The 24370-nt window shown below is 45.7% G+C and overlaps 1 protein-coding gene and 1 long non-coding RNA gene across 4 annotated transcripts in view; both read left to right on the forward strand.

Annotated features, from left to right (window-relative positions):
* PTPRQ (protein tyrosine phosphatase receptor type Q) overlaps positions 1-24370 on the forward strand; it is a 538157-nt gene that overhangs the window by 230993 nt on the left and 282794 nt on the right. The gene's annotated exons all lie outside the window — the stretch shown is intronic.
* LOC120979610 lies at positions 6631-23025 on the forward strand. Its single transcript, XR_005774332.1, has 3 exons — positions 6631-6641; positions 9917-9921; positions 22793-23025. It is a non-coding gene; the product is annotated as an uncharacterized LOC120979610 (long non-coding RNA).

Raw genomic sequence — 24370 nt, forward strand, 5'->3', positions numbered from 1 at the left:
AAAAAAAAAATCCATATTTTCTATATTAAAAATTGGATATAATCCTACAATTTTCACTCTGGCCACTAGGCCTAAAATATGTTAAGACTTCCTGTCTTTTAAGAGCAGCTGCCTGGGCCATAGACACAATGGACAGGAGGGGGCGTCATTGACTTCTATGACAGAGTTTTCTAGGCATGTTCTGTGACCTGTAGAGGTCAAGAAGGAGCTGATAAGCAATAATATCACCTATTGTGAATGGTGGATCCTGTGTTATCCATATAGAGGTGTTACTTCTCATTGTAATTTTGTCTGTGGCTACTGAAAAGTTACTTGCACAGAACAGAAAATCATGACCTATTATTAGATCTAGTGGTCAGTTGCAAAATTGCAGGATTATATACATTTTTTTTAGATATACCGTAGATAGTGACATGGAAAAATAACAAAATTATAAAAAATTATGTTTAATATAAAAATGGGATTTAAACATTTTCTAAAGACAAATTTCCTTTAAGACTGGGATTTTGTTGACAAAGAGACCCATCAAATGCAGGTAGATATTGTATCCACTTGGTGGCAGTATATACCAATGTAAGGTTCTGTTTCTACAGCCTTCACTGTCCTTTAGCTTAGAACAGGAATGTATCATGAGGGGGAATACTTGAGGTCAGTTTCGCTAGAGTCTGTGTTGGAGTACTTTATGCCACATAAATGAATAATTGAAGTGAAACTCACTAACCACACCCACTTTCCCACCTGCAAAAAAACTGGAGTGAGTAGTGTAGAAATGCAAAAAGTCAGAAAAGCCCAATTTTGCTACTTTTTGAAGCCAGGATTCTGGAGTGAAGGCAAGATAAATCGGGGCCTAACATCCTATATTTTACACCTGCACTGCATCAGTGACAGGGAAATTAATATAGTTAATCTGTCTGTTAGATCGGTGGGTGACATATACCCCTTTTTGTGTGAGGTACACCTGCACTGCATCCGTGGCAGGGAAATTAACCCCTTAGTGACCAAGCCTGTTTGGGCATTTATGACTAAGCGGTTTTGTTTTTTTTTTCCCTTTTTTTCATCGTCGCGTTCCAAGAGCTATAACTTTTTTATTTTTCCGTCTATATAGCTTTATGAGGGCTTGTTTTTTGCGGGACAAGTTGTAGTTTTTAATGGCTCAATTTTGGGGTACACATAACTTTCTGATTAACTTTTATTAACTCTTTCTGGGAGGGAGATGGGACAAAAAGCAATACTGCCACTGCGTTTTTACGTTATAAATTTTATGGCGTTCATTTTTTGGTATAAATAACATAATATATTTATTCTATGGGTCAGTACAATTACAGTGATACCAAATACATATAGTTTTTTTATGTTTTACAACTTTTTTGCAATAAAACCCCTTTTTTTGAAAGAAAAAAATGTTTTTGCATTGCCGCTTCCCAAGACCCATAACTCTTTTATTTTTATTTTTTTGTAGTTGTTTGAGGATTTGATTTTTGCGGGGTGACTTGTATTTTTTATTGGTATCATTTTCGAGTAAATGGCTATTTTTGATTGCATGTTATTACGTTTTTCAGTGGCAACTAAGAAAAAATTATCAATTCTGTCTTTTCTTTATTTTATTTTTACGGCGTTCACCGTAGGGGATAATTTATGTGACATTTATGTAGTACGGGTTGTTACGGATGCAGAATACCAAACATATGGGGGAGATATTTTTTTATATTTTTTTTTCATTGAAAAGCGTATTTTCAATGGAAAAAAAGCATATTTTTTTTGCATTTTTTAAATTTAATAAATGTTATTTTTTTCTTTTTTTTACTACTCAATAGTCCCACAAGGGGACTATAACATACAGTATGTTGATGGCTGTTAAAATGCAGTGTATTATCCCTATGGTGCTTTGCATTTTAATGGCAATGCTATTCTAACATTGACTAGCAGGCTGCGCCAGAGAGGCGCAGCCTGCTGGAAATTACTACAGCTGGGACCAAAGTCTACAACAGATGCCAGGTAGCCTTCAAACATATTAGCACCCCGCAATCGCATTTGCGGGGTGCTGATAGGAGACAGAGGGAGTCCGCTCCCTCTGTCAGCACTTTACATGCGGCATGCCCAGCGGCGGCCCAGCCAAAGGCCACTTAGTGACTGACGTAAAAACACCTATGGGTGGTCGCTAAGGGGTTACTATAGTTAATCCGTCTGTTAGTTTGGCTGGTAACATATACTCATTTTTGGAGTGAGGTACACCTGCACTGCATATGTGACAGGGAAATTAATATAGTTAATCTGTCTGTTAGTTCAGTGGGTGACCTTAAAGAATGAGGAGAGACTCAAAAAAGGGATGTAGCCCTGGTTGTGGTGCTGGTGGAGCTCCTGGTGCAGTTAGAGGATGTGGTCGACCTGTGCCAGCTACATGCCTAAATGAAACACCTTCCTCAGGGGCACGTAGGCGACAGAACGTTCAGCGTTACTTTGTAGGCACGAAAACCGGTGTACAAATGGTGAGGCCAGAGAACAAGTAGAGGCGGTAGTAGATTGGGTGGCTGACAGTGCCTCCAGTTCCTTCACATTGTCTCCCACCCGGTCCTCTGCTGAAAGTGCAGAGTTGGCATCTGTCTTTCACCACAGCCCCTTGAAAATCAGGCAAGCAATCTAAGCCCTAAGTCATGCAGCAGTCTCTTAAGCTTTTTGATGACTCTGCTGGCAGGGTTTCCGTGGGCCATCCACCTAGCCCTGCCCCAGAAGTGGAAGAGATTGAGTGCACTGATGGCCAACCACTTATGTTTCAGGATGTGGACATGGGAGGACCACCGCAGCAAGTCTCTGATGATGACAAAACACAGGTGCCAACTGCTGCGGCTTTCTGCAGTGTGCAGACTGGCAAGGAGGGCAGGGGAGAAGAATGGGTGGAAGATGATGTGGAGGATGATGAGGTCCTAGACCTCACATGGAATCAAGGTCATGCGAGTGACGTGTGCAGTTCGGAGGAAGAGGTGGTGGTCACACAGCGCCAGCCATACAGCAAAAGATGGAGCAGGGTGCAAAAGCAGAGTGGCTATCCCCTAGTCGGTATGCCTGCTATTGCCCACCTCACCCAGGGATTGAGCACACCAAAGCCAGCTCCAAGGAGTTCCGTGGCGTGGCAGTTCTTCAGACAGTGTGCTGACGACAAGACGCGAGTGGTTTGCATGCTGTGTAATCAGAGCCTGAAGCTAGGCGTAAATGTTCTAAACCTGGGCACCACCTGCATGACCAGGCATCTAAATGCAAAGCACGAGCTGCTGTGGGGTACACACCTCAAAAACCACAAAAGATCTAAGGCTCCTCCTGCTCCCTCTTCTGCTGCAGTCTTGGCCTCTTCCTCCCTCTCTGGAGTGACAGTGGCACCTTCCACCCCGCAAACAGAGGATGTGGCAGCAACACCATCACCTCCACCACCGTCGCTGTCACCAAGCATCTCCACACTGTCCCATGGAAGCGTTCAGCTGTCCATCCCCCAAACATTGGAGAGAAAGAAGAAGTACCCCCCTACCCACCAGGGATCCCTGGCCCTGAATGCCAGCATTTAAAAATTTCTGGCCTTTGAAATGCTGTCATTCCGTCTGGTGGAGACGGAGACTTTTAAAAACCTTATGGCGGTGGCTGTCCCACAGTACGTGGTTCCCAGCCACCTCTACTTTTCCAGGCGAGCCATCCCTGCCCAGCGCAACCAAGTGGCGAACAAAATCAGGTGTGCACTGTGCAACGCCATCTGTGGCAAGGTCCACATGACCACTGATACGTGGACCAGTAAGCACAGATAGGGACGTTATATCTCCCTAACTGCACACTGGGTAAGTGTAGTGGCAGCTCGGCCTGAGGCGGATAGCAGTTTGGCGACGCATGTTCTTCCGCCACCGAGGATTGTGCCACTGAGCCTCAAGCCCGGCCTGGTGGTCGATAACGGGCAAAATCTCATAGCAGCTCTGGGTCTAACCGGTTTGACGCACATCCCTTGTCTGGCGCATGTGCAGAATTTGGTGGTGCAGCGGTTCCTGAAAAATTACCCCGATATGTCAGAGCTGCTGCAGAAAGTGCATCCCGTCTGTGTGCGCTTTCGGCGTTCTCACCCTGCTGCTGATCGCCTGTCTGCAGCTCATGGGCATCACTGTAGCGTGGCTGGAGGATACAGAGGACACAGATGATACACCTCCCACAGAAGACAGCTTGTCATTGTCTCTGGGCAACCTGGCACACATGATCGATTACATGCTGCAGTGCCTGCGCAACGACTGCCGAGTTGCCCACATTCTAACCAGCACTGATTACTGGGTGGCCACCCTGCTGGATCCCCGGTACAAGGGCTACAAGGACAAAGTGCTGTCCTTCATTCCATCACTGGAGCGTGATCGGAAGATGCGCGAGTACAAGCGCATGCTGTTAGATGCGCTACTGATGGCATTCCCACCTGACAGTGGGGGCTCAGTGGAAGCACAATGCGAAGGCAGAGGAGGATGAAGAAGTCGCCAATGCAGCTGGGGCACTGTCAGCACCTCAGAAGGGAGGGTTAGTATGGCCAAAATGTGGAAAATCTTTGTCAGCACGCCACAACAACCAGCACCACCAGCTGATATGGAACGTCCTAGCAGTAGGCAGCATTTCCACAACAAAAGTACGTTTGTACATGCCTACACGTGCTGACTGATGGGTCTGCCCCATTCAACTTCTGGGTCTCCAAATTGGGCACATGTCTTGAGCTTACCCTTTACGCTTTGGAGTTGCTGGCCTGCCCTATGGCCAGTGTATTTTCCGAACGTATGTTTAGCACAGCAGGGGGGGGGTGATCACAAGCAACGCAGACGCCTGTCCACAGCCAACGTGGACAAGCTCACGTTCATTAAAATAAACCAGGCATGGATCCCACAGGACTTGTCTGTACTTTCTGCAGAATAGACAAGTATACCGGCCGCACCCAGCCAATGTTATACTCCAGCGCACTTTCTCTTTGCGTTCTCTTTTCCATTTCCCAATGTTTTGGGGCCTTCCCAAATTTATAAAAAAAAATAAAAAATAAAGGGAAAAAAAAAAAAACTGTCTTCGCTATCTCCTCCTCCTCCACCGCCGCATTGACTTCAATGGGGTTCGGGTTCGGGTCCCGAACTAGAACTTTGGCCCAAAGTTCGGCTGATCCCGGTGAACCCAAACATCCACGGGTCCGCTCATCCCTAGATATCAGACGATATAACTGGGGCAGTAGTGGGTCTTTATTAGGTTTACGGAGGACTATGATACATGAATCAGTGTAACGGTCAATGGGAGCACCCTGAGGAAAAGCTGCATTGAAAAGTTCAGTCAAAACGGGCACCATGTCGAGGAACAAAATCTTGTAATATTCGGCTGAAAAACCATAGGGCCTCGGGTCCTTCCATTAGACACAACAGCGAAAGCCTGTCTCACTTCAACCTCAGTGATTGCCGCATCTAACGTTTCTTGTTGTTTAATGGTCAGAGACAGCAACTCTATTAAGTCCAAAAAGGAGCTAATAGCTGGGGTAAAGGGGGCAAGTGGGAGAGTCCTCATTGTAGTCACAGAATACTTGTACAATCTCTGCATGGTCAGTAATGTAGGAACCTGTTATAGGGTTCTTCAGTTTAATTATTGATTATAAGGTGGTTTATATTTAGTTAGGGTAGCTAACAATTTACCACTTTTATTTCCGCAATGGTAAAATATATTTTGGGATAGTTGGACTTGAGCTTGGCCATAAAGTAATCCTTTTTGGGTGGTTTGATAAAAAATGTATATAGAAAATCTAGTGCTGGAGGTTTCTTGTTCCATTTTTGTGGCTTTTTATTATTATTTTAACAAATAGCATGTTGTAGCACGTCTTTTTAGGGCGTTTTTGTGCAAGTCATGTGTTTTTTATGGTAAATTATGACCCTTCCCCTGATGTCACTTCCCCTGATATAGATCAGTATGAAAAAAAGCCTTCCTAAAAAAAAATGAAAAATGTAAAAATAGCACAAAAAAAAAGCAGGGCCACAAATAGAGATGCCAATTAGAGATGAGAGAATTTCTCAAAAATTTGATTCGGATGGTTTGCCAAATTTTTAAGAAAAATTTGGTTTGATCTGAATTTATTCGTGACGAATCGCGCTAAAAAATGGCTATTTCCTGTCTGCAGAGAGCCTTTATAATGGTGTAGAAAACGGTGCCTTGTAGTAACACGCATAGGGAGTTTGCTGGGGTAGTGAAACAATACTGTGAGTCCGTATGACATGTAGATGACAGGCGTTGCTCTTGGAATCACTGCATACTTCACTTATTTGGGCATAAATATTTAGACAGCACTCCTTAAGTGGAGATAATTAATGATTTTATTTCATATTATTTCAGCCGGAGTAGGTGGTATGTCACTTATTTGGGCAGTTATGGGCCCAAAATGTTAACGTCTAGAAGAAGCACACTCCTTTTACACCATCAGCTAATTCCACATAGATGTCTACACAATCTGTTCTATTAAACACTTATACAAGTAAAGCCCCCCCGACAGAGTTGAGAGGGTGTCAGCAGTAAGTTTGTGTTGACGTCACTGATTATATTTCCCTTCCTCTGATCCGTCTGAACAATAACCCCCCAAAAACGGATCCTGTCTGTTGAGCATCCGCCTTCATTTGGTCAGCATTTGGTCAGTAATCCATCAGTATTGCTAAACCCCCAAAAAACAGGAGTGGATCCAAAACAGAGATGACACGTGAATGGAATATTTCTTCTATGTTTTGTATCCACTCCTGCTTTTGGCTACCAAATCATAAGCCAATTCTGATGCAAAATAGGGACCATGTCATGCAGGCCTTACAGCTGTTAAATAGACAGGATCCGTTGTGCGTCTCATTTTTCCTTCCTTCTGACAGATCAGAAGATGGGTCAAATAAATGATGTCAGTCAGGCCAAAATAGTGGCCCAGTCATGAAGTGGGGAGGGTGGTAACAGCATGAGAAGTCCACAGAGTAGCCCTATGGCATAGTGGTGAGGTGGAAGCAGCATGAGGAGACCACAGAGTGGCCCAATGACAGAGTCTGGAAGTGGCAGCAACATCAGGAGGAGGCCACAGAGTGGCACAATGACAGTGTGGAGGTGGCAGCAGCATCATCAGGAGGCCACAGAGTGGCACAATGACAGAGTTTGGAGGTGGCAGCAGTAGCAGCATCAGGAGGATGCCACAGAGTGGCACAATGATAGTGTGGAGGTGGCAGCAGCAGCGTCAGGAGGAGGCCACAGTGTGACACAATGGCAGTGTGAAGGTGGCAGCATCAGGAGGCCACAAAGTCACAAGGTGACATAGTTTTGAGGTAGAAGCAGCATCAGGAGACCACAGAGTGGCAAGGTAAAATAGTGTGGAGGTGGCAGCAGCATCAGTAGACCACAGAGTGACAAGATGACATAGTGCGGAGGTGGCAGCAGCATCAAGAGACCACAGAGTGGCAAGGTGACATAGTGTGGAGGTGGCAGCAGCATCAGAAGATCACAGAGGGGCAAGGTGACATAGTATGGAGGAGGTCATGCAAGCAGCCAATCAGTAGCCTCTGTGATGTCACAGCCCTATAAATAGCCTCAGCCATCTTGGATCTTGTCATTTTCCAGTGTACTTAGTGCAGGGAGAGACGTCAAACTTCATTGTGCTAAAAAAAAACGATTTACAAGTGCAGGGAAAGATTATTTAAGATGTAGGGAAAGGATAGGGAGGAATCATTACACAGCATTTATGTTGAACAGGGTTCAGTAGGGGAGGTTACAGCCTGGGTAATAGGAACAATCCTATTACACCTTGATGCACTGACTGGGGATCCAAATAGCCATTATACAGCTCTGTAATTCCAGCAAACCGTTCTTATTAGGGTGTAAGTGCTGTTTGATACAGTCATTAACAGGATTTATTACAAGGAAATATTTATATGTCTTATTTGCCCTTGTGCAGTGCAGTTATAGGTTCTAAAGCATTTTTTGGCTTGTATTAGTGGGAAAAAGGGCTTATTAACCGTTGTGTGGTGAAGTGCTAAAATAACAGCCCTTTGTGTATTTTTTGAGGGTTATTCTTCTGACGGATCAGAGGAAGGGCAAAATAATTAGTGACATCAACACAAACTTACTGCTGACACCCTCTCCACTCTGTCGGGGGGGCTCTACTGTATAAGCGTTTAATAGAACAGGTTCTGTTGACATCTATGTGGAATCAGCTGACGACGGTGTAAAAGGAGTGCGCTTCTTGTTGGAGCTAACATCAACCTGTAAGGCTGAGTTCATTCTTGAGTTATTTGGTCAATTTTGGCCGCGTGACTGCCCAAATAGGTGAAGTGTGCAGTGATTCTAAGAGCGACACCTGTCATCTGCATGTCATACTGACTCACAGTATAATTTCACTACCACAGCAGACTCCCTATGCGTGTTACTGCAAGGCACAGTGTTCTACACCACAATAAAGGCTCTCTGCAGCCAGGAAATAGCAATTTTCGCCGCAAACAAATTCATATCGAAACAAAAGAAAAATTTTAATTCGGAGAACCGGCCGAATCACATTTTAAAAAATTCGCTCATCTCTAGTGGCAATACCAGTACTAGCTGAAGATGGTGGGTAAAAGAAGGAACACTTGGCATCAGATGCGTGGCATCAGGCGGGTGGCAGCATCAGAAGGTAGGTAGCCAGAAGAAACCAGTCTCTTTTGTCAGTGTTGGTGTGGCACCATAGATGATCTAGTCTGATACATCAGGCATTGGTGGGTGGAAATCCTAGCTGATCCACGCCTGATTCATCTTGACAAAGCTCTATAGTAGTTCAGTTTGTCCTCCCTTCCAGCGGGTGAAAAAAAGGGAAGCAAGTGAGCATGCATCGGGCCATTTGTGCAAGTGACTCAGAGGGAGTCCCTGCCTCCATCTCCACTGCATATTGCCACTGTGTTTCTGGGTCTTCTGCCTTGTCTTCCTCATCGCCCTGTAGCTTCCTCTGGCTCCTCCTGCTCCTCCTCCCCTGTGACCTATGTAGAAAAACCACCCATTTCGCTACACATTGCTTGTGATGCAATGTCTTACTCCTCCTTCAGTTCAGCCCCCACAGGACTCATGTGGCCGTGAGATCTAGGCGCCATGTCTCCAGGTTAGAAAATCTGAGAGACTGGCTGCACGTGAGGTTAACTGACAGTCTCTTGATTCTCAGTGTTGTTGCTTGGTAATGACCACACCTCTTGTCAGGTGCAGCTGTGGTAATTACTGCATTCCCTATTTAGTTTGGTCTCACACTTCATACCATGCGGTTGATATTCTCTGCTTCAATTTGGAAGAGTTGGTGTGCGGACCTTTCCTGTCTTCCTGCGCATCCATTTTCTTTACGCTAAGTTGTACTGCTTTTGTCTTTGGTTGTTCCCCTGTGCTTATTGTTACTAGGCCTCAGGGACACGCTGGTTCATTCACCTGGAAAGAAACCAGTAATCTCATTCCCTTTCACTACCTCAAGGGCATTTCAGGGCTCCTAGGGTCTAGGTTACGACGTATGTATTTTCCCACCTTCGGGCTCTATACATACTGGCAGGTGTCAGGGCCAGATTTAGGGGTTTCCTCCAAGGTGACCTTTCCCCTCTCCCTAGCCTTGAGGTCTAGTTCTTTATCCCTCCTCTCCCCTTAATTCGTGACATCAACATCTGTTCCAGGAAATAAAGCAGTGGAATGAAGTTGTTCATCCCGTAGTCCTGGTGACTGATAAATAACGTGGCCTCTTCAAAGACTTGAGCAAACAGCAGGCGTCACGCATTAGATGCCACTGGCTGACATTGAAGTTAAACAGGGGAGTACTCCTATCCGCTTGGATCATAAGAAAATCGTTTATGGCCTTTCTCTGTTCGTACAGTCGGTCCAACATATAGAGGGTGGAATTCCAATGGGTGGAAACGTCGCATATCAGCTTATGTTGGGGGATGCTGTTCTGCCGCTGCAGCTTAAGGAGGGTGCGCTTTGCTGTGTACGAGTGGCTGAAGTGCATGGCCATTTTTAGGATGTGTTGCAGATGGGTGGAAGACTTCAGGAACCGCTTGACAACACCATGTTCTTGCTGTTGTCGGTCACCATGGTTCCGCTTTTTAGTTGTCGCGGAGAAAGCCAGGATTCGATTTCTTCCTGTGTGACTCCGTTCGCCCAGGCAAACGAGATGCAGAACAGCGTGACACCACCATGCCCTGCCCATGTGGTATGCTAGAGGGACACTGTGAATTGTCCCTGCAGTGGAATCTGACGACACGGGATAGGATGAGGAGGCAGAGGCGAACATTGTCGCTGGACCAACGGTGTTAGAACGTGGAGGCGGAAGCGGCATCACCTGGCCAAGTTGCTGGTGTGGCTGTGCAGGAACCACATTCACCCAGTGGGCCGTAAAGGACATGTATTGTCCCTGACTGTAGTTACAGCTAGAGATAGACATGTAGGTAACAGGCGTTGCTCTTAGAATCACTGCACACTTCACTTATTTGGGCAGTCACGGGGCCAAAACTGACCAAATAACTCAAGTATGAACTCAGCCTTACAGGTCGATGTAAGCTCCAAGAAGAACAGCACTCCTTTTACACTGTCATCAGCTGATTCCAAATAGATATCAACAGAACCTGTTCTATTAAACGCTTATACAAGTGGAGCCCCCCCAACAGAGTGGAGAGGGTGTCAGGAGTAAATTGGGGTTGACGTCAATGATTAATTTGCCCTTCCTCTGATCAGTCCGAACAATAACCCCCAAAAAACGGATCCTGTCTGTGGAGCATCCGCCTTCACTCGGTCAGCATTTGTATTGCTAATGCCAAAAAAAACAGGAGTGGATCCAAAACAGAGATGACACGTGAACGGAATATTTGCATGTCTTCTGTGTTTTGTACCCAGTCCTGCTTTTGGCTACCAAATTACAAGCCAATTCTGATGGGACCATACAGGCCTTACAACTGCTACACAGACAGGATCCGTTATGCTTCTCATTTTTCCTTCCTTATGACAGATCAGAAGAATGGTCAAATAAATTATGATGTCAGCCAAGCCAAAAAGGCTAAATAGTGGCACAGTTATGAAGTGGGGAGGGTAGGAACAGCATGAGGACACCACAGAGTGGCCCAATAACAGAGTCTGGAGGTGGCGGCAGCATCAGGAGGCCACAGAGTGGCACAATGACATAGTGTGGAGGTGGCAGCAGAATCAGGAGGCCACAGAGTGGCAAGGTGACATAGTGTGGAGGTGGCGGCAGCATGAGGAAACCACAGACTGGCAAGGTGACATAGTTTGGAGGTGGAAGCAGCATCCAGAGGCCACAGAGTGGCAAGGTGACATAGTATGGAGATGGCAGCAGCATCAGGAGGCCACAGAGTCGCAAGGTGACATAGTGTGGAGGTGGCAGCTGCATGAGAAGACCACAGCGTGGCAAGGTGACATAATGTGGAGGTGGCAGCAGCATGAAGAGACCACAGAGTGGCAAGGGGACATAATGTGGAGGTGGCAGCAGCATGAGGAGACCACAGAGTGGCAAGGTGACATAGTTTGGAGGTGGCAGCAGGATCCAGAGGCCACAGAGGGCAAGTTGACATAGTGTGGAGGTGGCAGCAGCATCAGGAGTCCACAGAGTGGCAAGGTGACATAGTGTGGCAGTGGCAGCAGCATCAGGAGGCCACAGAGTGGCAAGGTGACATAGTGTGGTGGTGGCAGCAGCATCAGGAGGCCACAGAGTGGCAAGGTGACATAGTGTGGAGGTGGGTGGCAATACCAGTACCCGCTGAAGATGGTGGGTGAAAGAAGGAGCACCTAGCATCTGATATGTGGCATCAGGCGGGTGGCAGCATCAGAATAGTAGCTGAGGCAGGTAGCCAAAATAAACCAGTCTCTTTTGTCAAAGTGTTGGTGTGGAACCATAGATGATCTCTAGTCTGATGCATCAGGAATTGGTGGGTGGAAATCCTGGCTGATCCACGCCTGATTCATCTTGACTAAGGTCAGTCTCTCCACAATTTGGGTGGACAGATAAGTTCTTATTGGGGTAACTATGGCCCCCGCTGCACTAAACACCCACTCTGATTCCATACTACTGGCCGGGCAGGACAACTTTTCCAGGGCAAACTCTGCCAGTTGCGGCCACAAATCCAGTTTGGCTGCCCAGTAGTGAAGCGGATCTTCAATGACGGCTGGCAGGGTGCACTCCAAGTATGCCACCACCTGCTATTTCAGGTTCTGCTCTATGTCTAGCTGCTGGTGAGTAGTTTCTTCACTAGGCGGTTGAAGAAAGCTGCTCATCAGCGACTCTAGACTCAGGCTGCTGCTGATGGAGCTGGAACTGCTCCTGCCACCCCCACCTCAGCAGCCATGGCAGAGGAACGTGAGCGCAGAGGGCCCCCCGGTCAGACCCGCGAGAGGATGGACGATGGCGCAGATAGGCAGTGGCCAACTGACTACATAGGATGTCTCAATAGTAGTTTAGTTTGTCCTCTATCTCGGCGGGTGTAAAAAAAGCCCCCATTTTGGACCAGTAGCGAGGGTCCAACAAGGTGGAGAGCCGGAAGTCATCCCTCTGCCGAATGGTGACAATTCGGCTGTCACTACCCAAGCAAGTGAGACGAGGCCATTTGAGCAAGTGACTCGGAGGGACTCCCTGCCTTTATCTCCACTGCATACTGCAATGGTGTGTCTGGGTCCTCTGCCTCGTCTCCCTCATCACCATGTAGCTCCCCTGCCTGCTTCTGCTCCTCCTCTCCTGTCACCTGTGTTAAAAAAAACACCCATTTCACTATACATTGCTTGTGCTCCAATCTCCTCCTCTAGTTCATCCCCCACAGGGCTCATGTGGTTGTGAGATCTAGGCGCCACGTCTACAGTCCCCTGACCAGCTAGATTTACCAGCATCTGTTCTAGGACATGAAGCAGTGGAATGACGTTGTTCATTCCGTTGTCCTGGCGACCGACAAAAAACGTGGCCTCCTCAAGGGGCCTGAGCAAACGGCAGATGTCACCTGTGAGCTGCCACTGGCTGACATCGAAGTTATACAGGGGAGTACTCCTGTCCGCTTGGATCATCAGGAAATCGTTTATGGCCTTTCTCTGTTCGTACAGTTGGTCCAACATATGGAGGGTGGAATTCCAACGGGTGGAAACGTTGCATATCAGCCTATGTTTGGGATACCGTTCTGCCACTGCAGCTCAAGGAGGGTGTGCTTTGCGGTGTACGAGTGGCTGAAGTGCATGCAAGGTTTCCTGGGCATTTAACACATGTGCCATGCAGGGCACATAGCTCAGCCCTCTTTGATGCAGCACCGACACAATGTTCTTCCCATTGTCGGTCACCATGGTTCCGATTTTGAGTTGCCGTGTTGTGGAGCGGAGAAAGACAGGATTCGATTTCTTGATGAAGGACATGGAGCACTTCCTCCCCTGTGTGACTCCGTACGCCTAGGCAAACAACAAGGTGCAGAACAGCGAGACACCGCAGTGCCCTGCACATGTGGTATGCTGGAGGGGCACTGTAAGTTGTCCCTGCAGTGGAGGCTGAGGACACGGAGGAGGATGAGGAGGCAGAGGCGGACATTGTCGCTGGACCAACGGCGTGGCAACGTGGAGGCGGAAGCGGCGTCACCTGGCCAAGTTGGTGGTGTGGCTGTGCAGGAACCACATTCACCCAGTGGGCCGTAAAGGACATGTATTGCTCCTGACCGTAGTTACAGCTCCACACTTCGGCGCTGCCATGCACTTTGGCAGACACCGACAGGCTCAAGGACTGGCCCACCTTCTGTTCTACATGTGTGTGCACGGCTGGTACTGCCTTTTTGGCAAAGAAATAAGGGCTTGGGACTCTCCACCTCGGCACAGCACAAGCCATCAGTTCTCTGAAAGGTGCAGAGTCCACCACTTGGAAAGGGAGGGACTGCAGCACCAACAACTTGGACAGGAGCACATTTAGCTTCTGCGCCGTTGGATTAGTGCACGCATTCTGTTGTGTCTTGGCAATCGCTTCTGTGATCGATTGCTGACGAAATGAGTGATGAGGAGTAGGAGGAGCAGGAGCATCAGGACCAGCAGATGATGGGAAGGACAGACAGCTTCCTTCGGCTGAGGTGGTGGAGCATTGACTGCCTGAAACCGGGTGCATGCCACTGGGTGATGCAGCAGTTGCCACGGTTCTCCCAGGCCACTTTATGGTGACGCTACATATATTGACTCAGGGCCGTTGTGCCAACATTGGCCCCCTGGCCACGCTTCACCTTCTGCCCACAGATTCTACATATGGTCACGTTCGCCTCCTCCGCTGAGTATATGATTTTGCACTGACTGACTGCTACCTGTGCTGCCTCCTTGAACCCCTGCACCGCTACTTCCCGGGCATGTAGGCTCCCGCGAAGCGGGTGATCTACCCTGGGCACTTTTGGCTACTGACCTCCCACTGCTGCCACCCTGCTAACTCCCGCCCACGCTAGCGACTTTCTGGCCCTGCCGCTGGCTCATGGGCAAGCTGCCACCCTCTTCTCCCGATAATGATGTAGCCCCTTCGTCACCCGCTCCCATGTGCGATCAGCTACATCATCATCATCGAGTAGTGTCTACTCATCACTGATGTCCTCCTCAACCGTCTCTGGGTCAGGAGCCTGACCGCTCGCAACACCAGCTCCCACGCTGCTGACTTCCCTCTAGTAGCTCTTCCTCGCTGAAAAGTGGAGCCGAGCCTACAGCATATAATACTTCTCGCGGTGAAGGAACTGAAAATGACAGAGGAAGGTTCAGGACACGTGGGGGCACAGGGCCTGCTCCCAGGCCATGCCAACTAAGCGTCGTGTCAGAGGAACCCACCGACTCTTGGCTGGGGGGTGTCTGATGTCACTTGGGACAAAGTGGATGACCGAGTCAACCATTCAAGAACTGCTGGGTTGCTGGTCAAGACACGACTGCTAGATGACACCGGGAGCTCAGGCCTCTCGCTGCGACCCCAACTGCCACGCCCCCTTACTGTTCTGCAACCCGTGCCTGCGCCAGAAACATTTAGGCCTCTGCCACTCCCCTGTGCAGGGCCTGGCACTTCTCTGTTTGACAGACTGTTAGAACAAATAAATAAAAAGGAAATTGAAACACCCCAAAAAAGTCTGTACTTTTCTCACTTCACCACACAACGGCTAATAAGCCCCTTTTTTTTCCATTAAAACATGCCAAAAAGATCTTTAGAACATACAACTGCACCGCTGAATGACAAATAGGCCCTTCATTTTTTCCACTTATACATGCCACAATAGGCTTTAGAACATATAACTGCACCGCTGAACTGCAAATAATATATATTTTTTGCCACTAATGGACTCCATAAAGGCTTTTTTTTTATAGATTGGAACTTTTTATTTGTAAAAATTGACAAAATTACATGTTATGTCTGCATGTTGCAATTTTAGTTTAACAGTCTTGACAAGTAAAGCGTGTTACAGACATTGTTTTGTAACATCATATTACAGTAACAGAGTTGTTCATAACCGTAACTGGGAAAATGGGGTAAGGAAAAATTGGGAGAAGGGAGGTGGAAATACAAGATAATTTACATAGATTAATTACAAGATGGTACTATATGCCTCAAAAACTTCATCCCCTTTTTCCAGAATGTGATCCTAGCTGTTGGAGATGTCAGAATGAAGTAGGCACACTCTTTCATATATGGTGGCAATGTCCGGTCATCGCAAACTACTGGCGACAAATCTGCATAACCCTCACAAAAATAAGCAAAACTACAATAACACCGGCAGCAAAAAGTTGCCTGTTAGGTCTACTGGGAGAAATCAAATGTTCTAAACAAATGAAGACTCTGCTTTCTCTATTGTTGGCAGCAGCCAGAGTGTTAATTGCTTTTAAATGGAAATCAAAAAGGGCTTTAGAACCTGTAACTGCACTGCTAAACGACAAATAGACCCTTATTTTTTTCCACTTATTCACTCCACAAAAGGCTTTAGAACATATAACTGCACCACTGAACGGCAAATAATATATATTTTTTTGCCACTAATACACGCTAAAAAGGGCTTTAGAACATATAACTGCACCGCTGAACGGCAAATAATATATATATTTTTTTGCAACTAATACACGTCAAAAAGTGCTTTAGAACATATAACTGCACCGCTGAGCGAAAAATAGGCCCTTATTTTTTTCCACTTATACACGCCACAAAAGGCTTTAGAACATATAACTGCACTGCTGAACGACAAATAATATATATTTTTTTGCCACTAATACACGCCAAAAAGGGCATTAGAACATATAAGTGCACCGCTGAATGGCAAATTTTTTTTTGTGCCACTAATACACGCCAAAAAGGGCTTTAGAACATATAATTGAACAGCTGCACGGCAAATATGCCCTTATTTTTTTTCCACTTATACACGCCACAAAAAGCTTTAGAACATATAACTACACCGCTGAACGGCAAATATATATTTTTTGCCACTAATACACGACAAAAAGGGCTTTAGAACATATAACTTCATCACTGAAGCAAATAGGCCCTTATTTTTTGCCACTAATACAGGCCACAAAAGTGCTTTAGAACATATATCTGCACCGCTGCATGGCAAATAATATATATATTTGTGCCACTAATACATGCTAAAAAGGGCTCTAATTTTCTCACTTCACCACACAACGGCTAATAAGCCTTTTTTCCCCGCTAATACATGCCAAAAAATGCTTTAGAACATACAACTGCCCAGCACAAGGGCAAATTAAACATAAATATTTCCTTGTAATAAACCTTGTTAATGGCTGTAACAGCACTTGCACCCCAATAACAAGAACAGTTTGCTGGAATTACAGAGCTGTATAATGGCAATTTGGATCCGCAGTCAGTGCAGCAAGGTGTAATAGGATTGTTCCTATTACCCAGGCTGTAAACTCCCCTACTGAACACTGTTCTGCTTCAATAATGTGGAATGATTCCTCCCTATCCTTTCCCTGAACTTCTATACAGGAAAATTAAAGTTTTAAAGTCTTTTCTACCACTGTCCCTACTGCGCCTGCTGACTTCTCTCCCTGCACTAAGTGCACTGGAAAATGGCTGATTCCAAGATGGCTGAGGCTATTTATAGGGCTGTGACATCACAGGGGCTGGATGGCTGCTGATTGGCTGCATGCATGGCATTGTGGGTGATCCCTCGTTCACCGAGTTCCTTGCTCCATGTCCTCACATGTGCAGCAGCCATTTTAGGAAAGAATGAAAAGGAAACATACTTACTCGCTCCCAGCCATTTTTGCTTCCTATCCTCGGCTGCCATGTTCGTGTTCCCCACAGTCAACATCCATTTTCACACCGCCGCAGACAATCAATGGCGCAGTGGTGATCTGCTCCCTTTGCGTCATGTGACCAATTGACAACGCAAATGCAGCCAGTTACTGCTGTGGTCAGTGATTTGGCTACAGCAGTGTCAAAGAGGAATTTGACAGTGTGGGGACCTAAGCAAGGCAGCCGGGCTAGGGTAGCGAACAAGAAGGTACCAAGTGCTGTGGAGTAGGTGAGTATGCTTCCTTTTGCAGGTCTGCCCAGGGGGGAAGGTTTGCCACCCCCACCCCACCAAAGGTAGCCCACCGTTTTAAGTCTTATTTCTTCTGTCCTATCTTCCACACTTTCTACACAACCACTTTACTGGAATACTATTGCAACAATTTCATGACATTTTAAAACAGTTGATAAAGACTTGTTTCTATGACTACTTCCCCACTCAGTGGTGTAAAAATGCAAAATGTTTGTGCAAATGAGCTCAGAATGCCTCAACACCCTAATTTGTGACATTTTACAGCCAGAACTCTTGAGTGTGAATCCACCCTAACAACTATCCTTTACAATGCTAATATTGTTTGGGTTGTTATTGATAATCACTATGGGCCAGATTTATCATTACTCTGACAGCTCACTCCACTTTCACATATGGCTAAAGTCAGTTTTAGCCAAGTCAGATTTATTACCGGCCCTTTAAGACTGTAATAAATGTGGTCTGACGGTAGCAGTTTATCCGTCAGTAAGCAGCTTTACAAAAGTCGCACATCTTTACAAAAAAGTCGCACGTTTTTATGAAAAAGTCGCATGTTCTATTAAAGTCTCATAAGATAAGCATGGTCGTCACTGGAGTGAAATTGCGACTTTTTTGTGACTTTTTAAATAGTCCCAATAGTAAATCTGTCTAGAGATTCATTTACATAAGAAAACACGCCCACTTTCAGAAAACTGGCGAGCATAGTGCAGAGCAGAAAAAAGTCGCAAATTTGTGCGCAGTTTTAGCGTTTGGGACATTTTTTGGGACTTTTTCACTCCATTATTGTGACCTGAGCTAATGATAAATCTGGCCCTATGTCTGTGGCCAGCTTTACCAATAAATGTCTGGGAAGATTTAACACCAAACTCAAATTTTGGTGGCCATGGTGCACTGAGACATGGTTTAAAAGTGTTCTCTGCATGAATGATTGTCCATGTCTTCCCTGTATAGATGAGATATGCATATGTCGGTCTATGAGTATACTCCAGGTGTCCTGTCTGTACAGAGCAGACTGACTAATTCATCCTGCAGGTTGTACATGTGAACAAACAATGTCACCCTGGCAGGCTTGGTACTCAAGTACTGTGTTTGGACAGACTAAGTTATAATAGTGAGGACAAAAATAGTAGTAGAATAGGGTGGCTCACCCCTGATGGCCGTGGGTAGGTGCTTAAGCCCAAAAATGAATCACCCTATTTAAATGATAATGATAAAAAAGCTCTATAGGTGGGCAAGCACTCAAACACCATAGGATGTCATCTGGTACACAAATTTATTCAAGTGGTTGATAGAAATAAACAATAAACCCTATGTGAAGATACATTAAGAGTACATAAAATGCATTAAAAAAACATAAATGGAGGGTAAATTGAGAAGGGATGGTAGGTATTGGAATTTGCGTGAATTCATATCAAACAGCAGCCATATGTATAGTCCAAAAGCACTGTCTAAATAGTCAGTGACACTGATATAATTGTGCAGGCATAAATGATCAAGTTCCCATCATAAATAAATTAATCTGGATTTTGTATCTGGATTCTTTCGAGAAATATAGCGTTTTCCAGGGTTACAGTCATCAGAGGGTATGTAGCCACACCATGTGTGTATCATGCGGATTAAAATTGCTCACTTAGTGAGCACTTACCCCTCCTTTTGTGGGGACGGTCACCGGAGTACCCGTGTCTTTTTGTGCGCTCTGTGAGCGGACAGGTGGAAGGAGGTAGATCCAGACACGACCATTTGCCATTGATATAACTGCCTATTCTTGTCCGAAAAACGGACAAGAATAGGACAGGTTATATATTTTTTTGCGGGGCCACGGAACGGAGCAACGGATGCGGACAGCACACGGAGTGCTGTCCGCATCTTTTGTGGCCCCATTGAAGTGAATGGGTCCGCATCCAAGCCGCAAAAACTGAGGCTCGGATGCAGACCAAAACAACGGTCGTGTGCATGAGGCCTAAGACAGAACAAGTCTGTATTATGATCATTTTTGTTCTCCCGTAGGTAACATATATTTTGGTGAAAAGGGGATGGAAACAAGTAGAATACAGAATTTTTCCATCCCTCAGAGTCCAGTAAGAAAAGCATGGACTAAAGAGGTGCTTTTTTCACAATGGACCCTATATAGCATTTGTCTGATGCATCCACTTAAAGTGTATGTCATACATATATGTTAAATGTGGGATGAAACTGTGATGTGAACATAGACTTATTTCACAGTACAATGCAAGTCAAGGAGACCTCATGCAGTGCCAGCCACAATAATTTCTATACACAGTGCCTGCCATCACCATCCACAGTGTCTCCATTACCATATGCACCACAGTGGCTTGTAATTAAGGCCTCATGCACGCTTCCGTTGTGCGGCCATTCCGTGCATTGGGGACTGCAATTTGTGGTCCCCAATGCACGGGCAACGTCAGTGCGGCGGTAGGGACGGTTTGAGACCCATTCAACTCGAATGGGTCCTTGATCTGTCCACACCGTAAAAAAATAGAACATGTTCTATTTTTTTGCGGGGCGGAGGCATGGAGAGAAACACAACGGAAGCACTTCGTAGTTCTTTCATGGGGTTCAGTGCCTCCATTCCACAACGCAGCTCCGGATTGCGGACCCATTCAAGTGATGCAGGGAGCACTTGGGTGGTGCCCGCATATTGCGGACCCGCTGTTTATGGGCCGCAATACGGCCACGGCCGGGCAGCGGCGGTGTGCATGAGGCCTAAGGCTGGGTTCACACGGGCGTTGCGGGAAAATGTGCGGGTGCGTTGCGGGAACACCCGCGATTTTTCCGCACGAGTGCAAAAGATTGTAATGCGTTTTGCACTCGCGTGAGAAAAATCGCGCATGTTTGGTACCCAAACCCGAACTTCTTCACAGAAGTTCGGGCTTGGGATCGGTGTTCTGTAGATTGTATTATTTCCCCTTATAACATGGTTATAAGGGAAAATAATAGCATTCTGAATACAGAATGCATAGTAAAACTAGCGCTGGAGGGGTTAAAAAAATAAATAAAAATAATTTAACTCACCTTAGTCCACTTGATCGCGGCCCGGCATCTCCTTCTGTCTCCTTTGCTGAACAGGACCTGTGGTGAGCATTAATTACAGGTAAAGGACCCTTGATGACGTCACTCCGGTCATCACATGATCCATCACCATGGTAAAAGATCATGTGATGAATCATGTGATGACCGGCGTGCTGTCATCACGCCGGTCCTTGACCTATAATGAATGCTCACCACAGGTCCTGTTCAGGAGACAGAAGGAGATGCCGGGCATCGCGATCAAGTGGACTAAGGTGAGTTAAATTATTATTATTTTTTTTTTTTTAACCCCTCCAGCGCTGTTTTACTATGCATTCTGTATTCAGAATGCTATTATTTTCCCTTATAACTATGTTATAAGGGGAAATAATAATAATCTGGTCTCCATCCTGATCGTCTCCTAGCAACCGTGCGTGAAAATCGCACCGCATCCGCACTTGCTTGCGGATGCTTGCGATTTTCACGCAACCCCATTCACTTCTATGGGGCCTGCGTTGCGTGAAAAACGCAGAATATAGAGCATGCTGCGATTTTCACGCAACGCACAAGTGATGCGTGAAAATCACCGCTCATCTGAACAGCCCCATAGAAATGAATAGGTCAGGATTCAGTGCGGGTGCAATACGTTCACCTACCGCATTGCACCCGCACGGAAATCTCGCCCCTGTGAGCGCAGCCTAACACTGTTGCCTTGCAGCACTGGGGTGCAGGCTTTGAACTGCATTTTCTTTCCATGTTAGGATTTTAATGTGTTGACTTTCACCTGACAAACGAGCAGTAGCCATGATTACTGCACCTAAATTCCCGATCACTGCCCATCGGCAAGTGTAAAAGTGCCCTTAGTGTCCATTAATAGGTACTAAAAGAAAAGTACTTACTGATAATTAGTTGGCTTTGTAGGAAATTGACCCAAGTGTGTATCTGAGATAGAAAACACCGTGCAACAATGATTTTGCTACTGAGAGAAAAACATGTGATTTATACTAAAATGAGCGCGCTGATTCCAAATATGAACTTGGAATTTGCCTAACACGTCTAGATTTTAAGTTATACATGAAAAGTCTATTCAGTTATACTATCAATGCATTATATTGGAGATATTACAATAGACATGTCCAGACCTGTCCGGACGCACTCAGGCTGATGTCAGCAGTAAGTATATAAGGCAAGCTGAATAGATTTTGATAAAGTGATCTGTTATAGTGCTATCAGTTTTGAAACTTAAGATGGATAAACTCAAATGTGTTAACGATCCTGACAATTTCTGCTACATATATGGCAAATACACTACTTATGATCAGCGCAAGAATCTGACAAAGCGAATGCGTCTTGCAGCTTGGGATGCATTTGTGCTAGTAGTGCAGAACTTCCTTGGGAACAGACGAGCTGCAAACTATGCTGAATTAGTAGACAACATGCTTACAGCATAGGAAACACCTTGGCTGCCGAATGTCATTGAAAGTGCATTTCTTACATTCCCATCTTGACTTTTTCCCACCCAATTTGGGACACGTAAGTGACAAACATGGAGAGCGGTTCCATAAAGATATTTCTACAATGGAGAACAGGTATCAAGGCCGCTGGAATCCCAACATGATGGGGGACTACTGCTGGTTTTTGCAACGGGAAAATATGACCATTCACAAACGCAAAAGCAGATGCCTGAAGCACGTTTAACAGTACTGGGCCTTGCTCAAGTAAGACTTTTAAACTGAAAAACGAGACTTTTTGAAATGTAGTTATTCCATTACATTTTCATACACTGTTTACTACGCAAACTTTGATGTAGATCAAGTAATTGTTGGGGTAAGACTCGTTCTGTTCAAAATTATTCAATGCTTTCCAAGTGCTTCATTCATTTAGGCATACTTATGCATAGCAAAATTTTGTGACGTGACACAACAAATTCTGACTTTGGAATTGTAATCCGCACACTCGATTTAGTATAGGACAAATGTTTTTTTGCCCAGTAGCAGACGAAAAGATTTTTTTTGTTGCATGGTGAAATTTAAAGACGTTGGAAGGCCTTTCTTGTTTCCTATTGATTGTTTTAATCTTGAGGATCTTTCATATCCATCAAACCGCGGTGGACAGTAATCCCCCCCAACCTCCAAAAAAAGGTTTTGCACTAGCTGAGGTATGTAGTATTAGGCCTCTTTCACATGAACGATATGGATTGGTTTCGGATGCATTCAGTCAGTTTTGTCTGCGATTGCGTTCAGTTTTTTCCTCGCGGGTACAATGTGTTTTGAGGCGTTTTTCACGAGCATGATAAAAAACTGAAGGTTTACAAACAACATCTCTTAGCAACCATCAGTTAAAAACGCATTGCATCTGGACTTGTTTCCGGATGCAAAGCATTTTTTACTGAACCCCTATTCACTTCTATGGGGCCAGGGCTGCGTGAAAAACGCAGAATATAGAACATGCTGCGTTTTTCACGCACCGCAGAACTGATGTACACAGACACATTGAAATGATTGGGTCAGGATTCAGTGCGGGTGCTATGCGTTCACGTCACGCATTGCACCCGCGCAGAAAACTCGCTTGTGTGAAAGGGGCCTTAGGAATAATCTACTCCTGCTATAAATCCTAGGAAATATTGGTAATGTTTAGCTGGCTATACACATTAGATGCATATTGGCCAAATTCAGCTATACCTGCTGAGCATCTAATACACCGATTACTCTACCCTAACAGCAGAAATTGGAGGCGTGTTGCATCAACTTAGGATAATTTCACACTAGTGCTTACCATCTCCAGCAGGTTGCTTCGGCAGGGAGCAGTCAGCCGGAGATGTCTGGATCTGGCACTGCCGGAAGCTACTGCATCGCCGTCCAGCCCTATTGACTATAACGGGGACCAGCAGAGATTCAGCCGCAACCCAACAAATATGGCGAGCATTGGCTGGACGAAAACTGCTGCGCACAGGGCCAGCATTAGTTTGAAGTTCTGTGACCTGTATTAACGCACTAGACCGGCAGACTTGTTTTTATATGGCCACTGAACTCTTTGTTGGCCTCTTAGGCCCCTTTCACACAGGCGAGAATTCCGTGCGGGTGCAATGCGTGAGGTGAACGCATTGCACCCGCACTGAATCCGGACCCATTTACTTCAATGGGGCTGTGCACATGAGCTGTGATTTTCATCGCAACATGTTCTATATTGTGCGTTTTTCACGCAACGCAGGCCCCATAGAAATGGATGGTGATTTTCACGCATGGTTGCTAGGAGATGATGTTAGTAAATTGATAAAAGTCAATTTACTGTATTATTTTCCTTTATAACATGGTTAATGCTTAATACAGAATGCTTACTAAAATGTGGCTTGAGGGGATAAAAAAAAAAAATAATAATTAACTCACCTCATCCTCTTGTTCGCGCAGCCGGCATCGTCTTCTTTCTTCATCTTTCAGGACCTGCAAAAGGACCTTTGATGACATAATCGCGCTCACCACATGGTGAGCCTGGTGACGTCAGCGCAGGTCCTGCTGAATGAAGATAGAAGGATTTTACTAAGCATTCTGTATTCAGAATGCTATTATTTTCCTTTCAAACCTGAACTTCAGTGAAGAAGTCCGGGTTCGGGTCTGGGTACCACATTCAGTTTTTTCTCACACGCGTGCAAAACGCATTGCACTCGCGCAGAAAGAACTGAACATCAGAACGCAATCACAGTCAAATCCGGGATGCCCGTGTGAAAGAGGCCTTAGGATGCATTCACATCACCGTTTAGCTTTCCGTTCTTCTGATCTGTCAGAAGAAGAGAGAGAGAGAAAAAAAAATAACAGGATCCTGTA

The sequence above is a fragment of the Bufo bufo genome, chromosome 1 (assembly GCF_905171765.1).
Source record: "Bufo bufo chromosome 1, aBufBuf1.1, whole genome shotgun sequence".
NCBI lineage: Eukaryota > Metazoa > Chordata > Amphibia > Anura > Bufonidae > Bufo > Bufo bufo.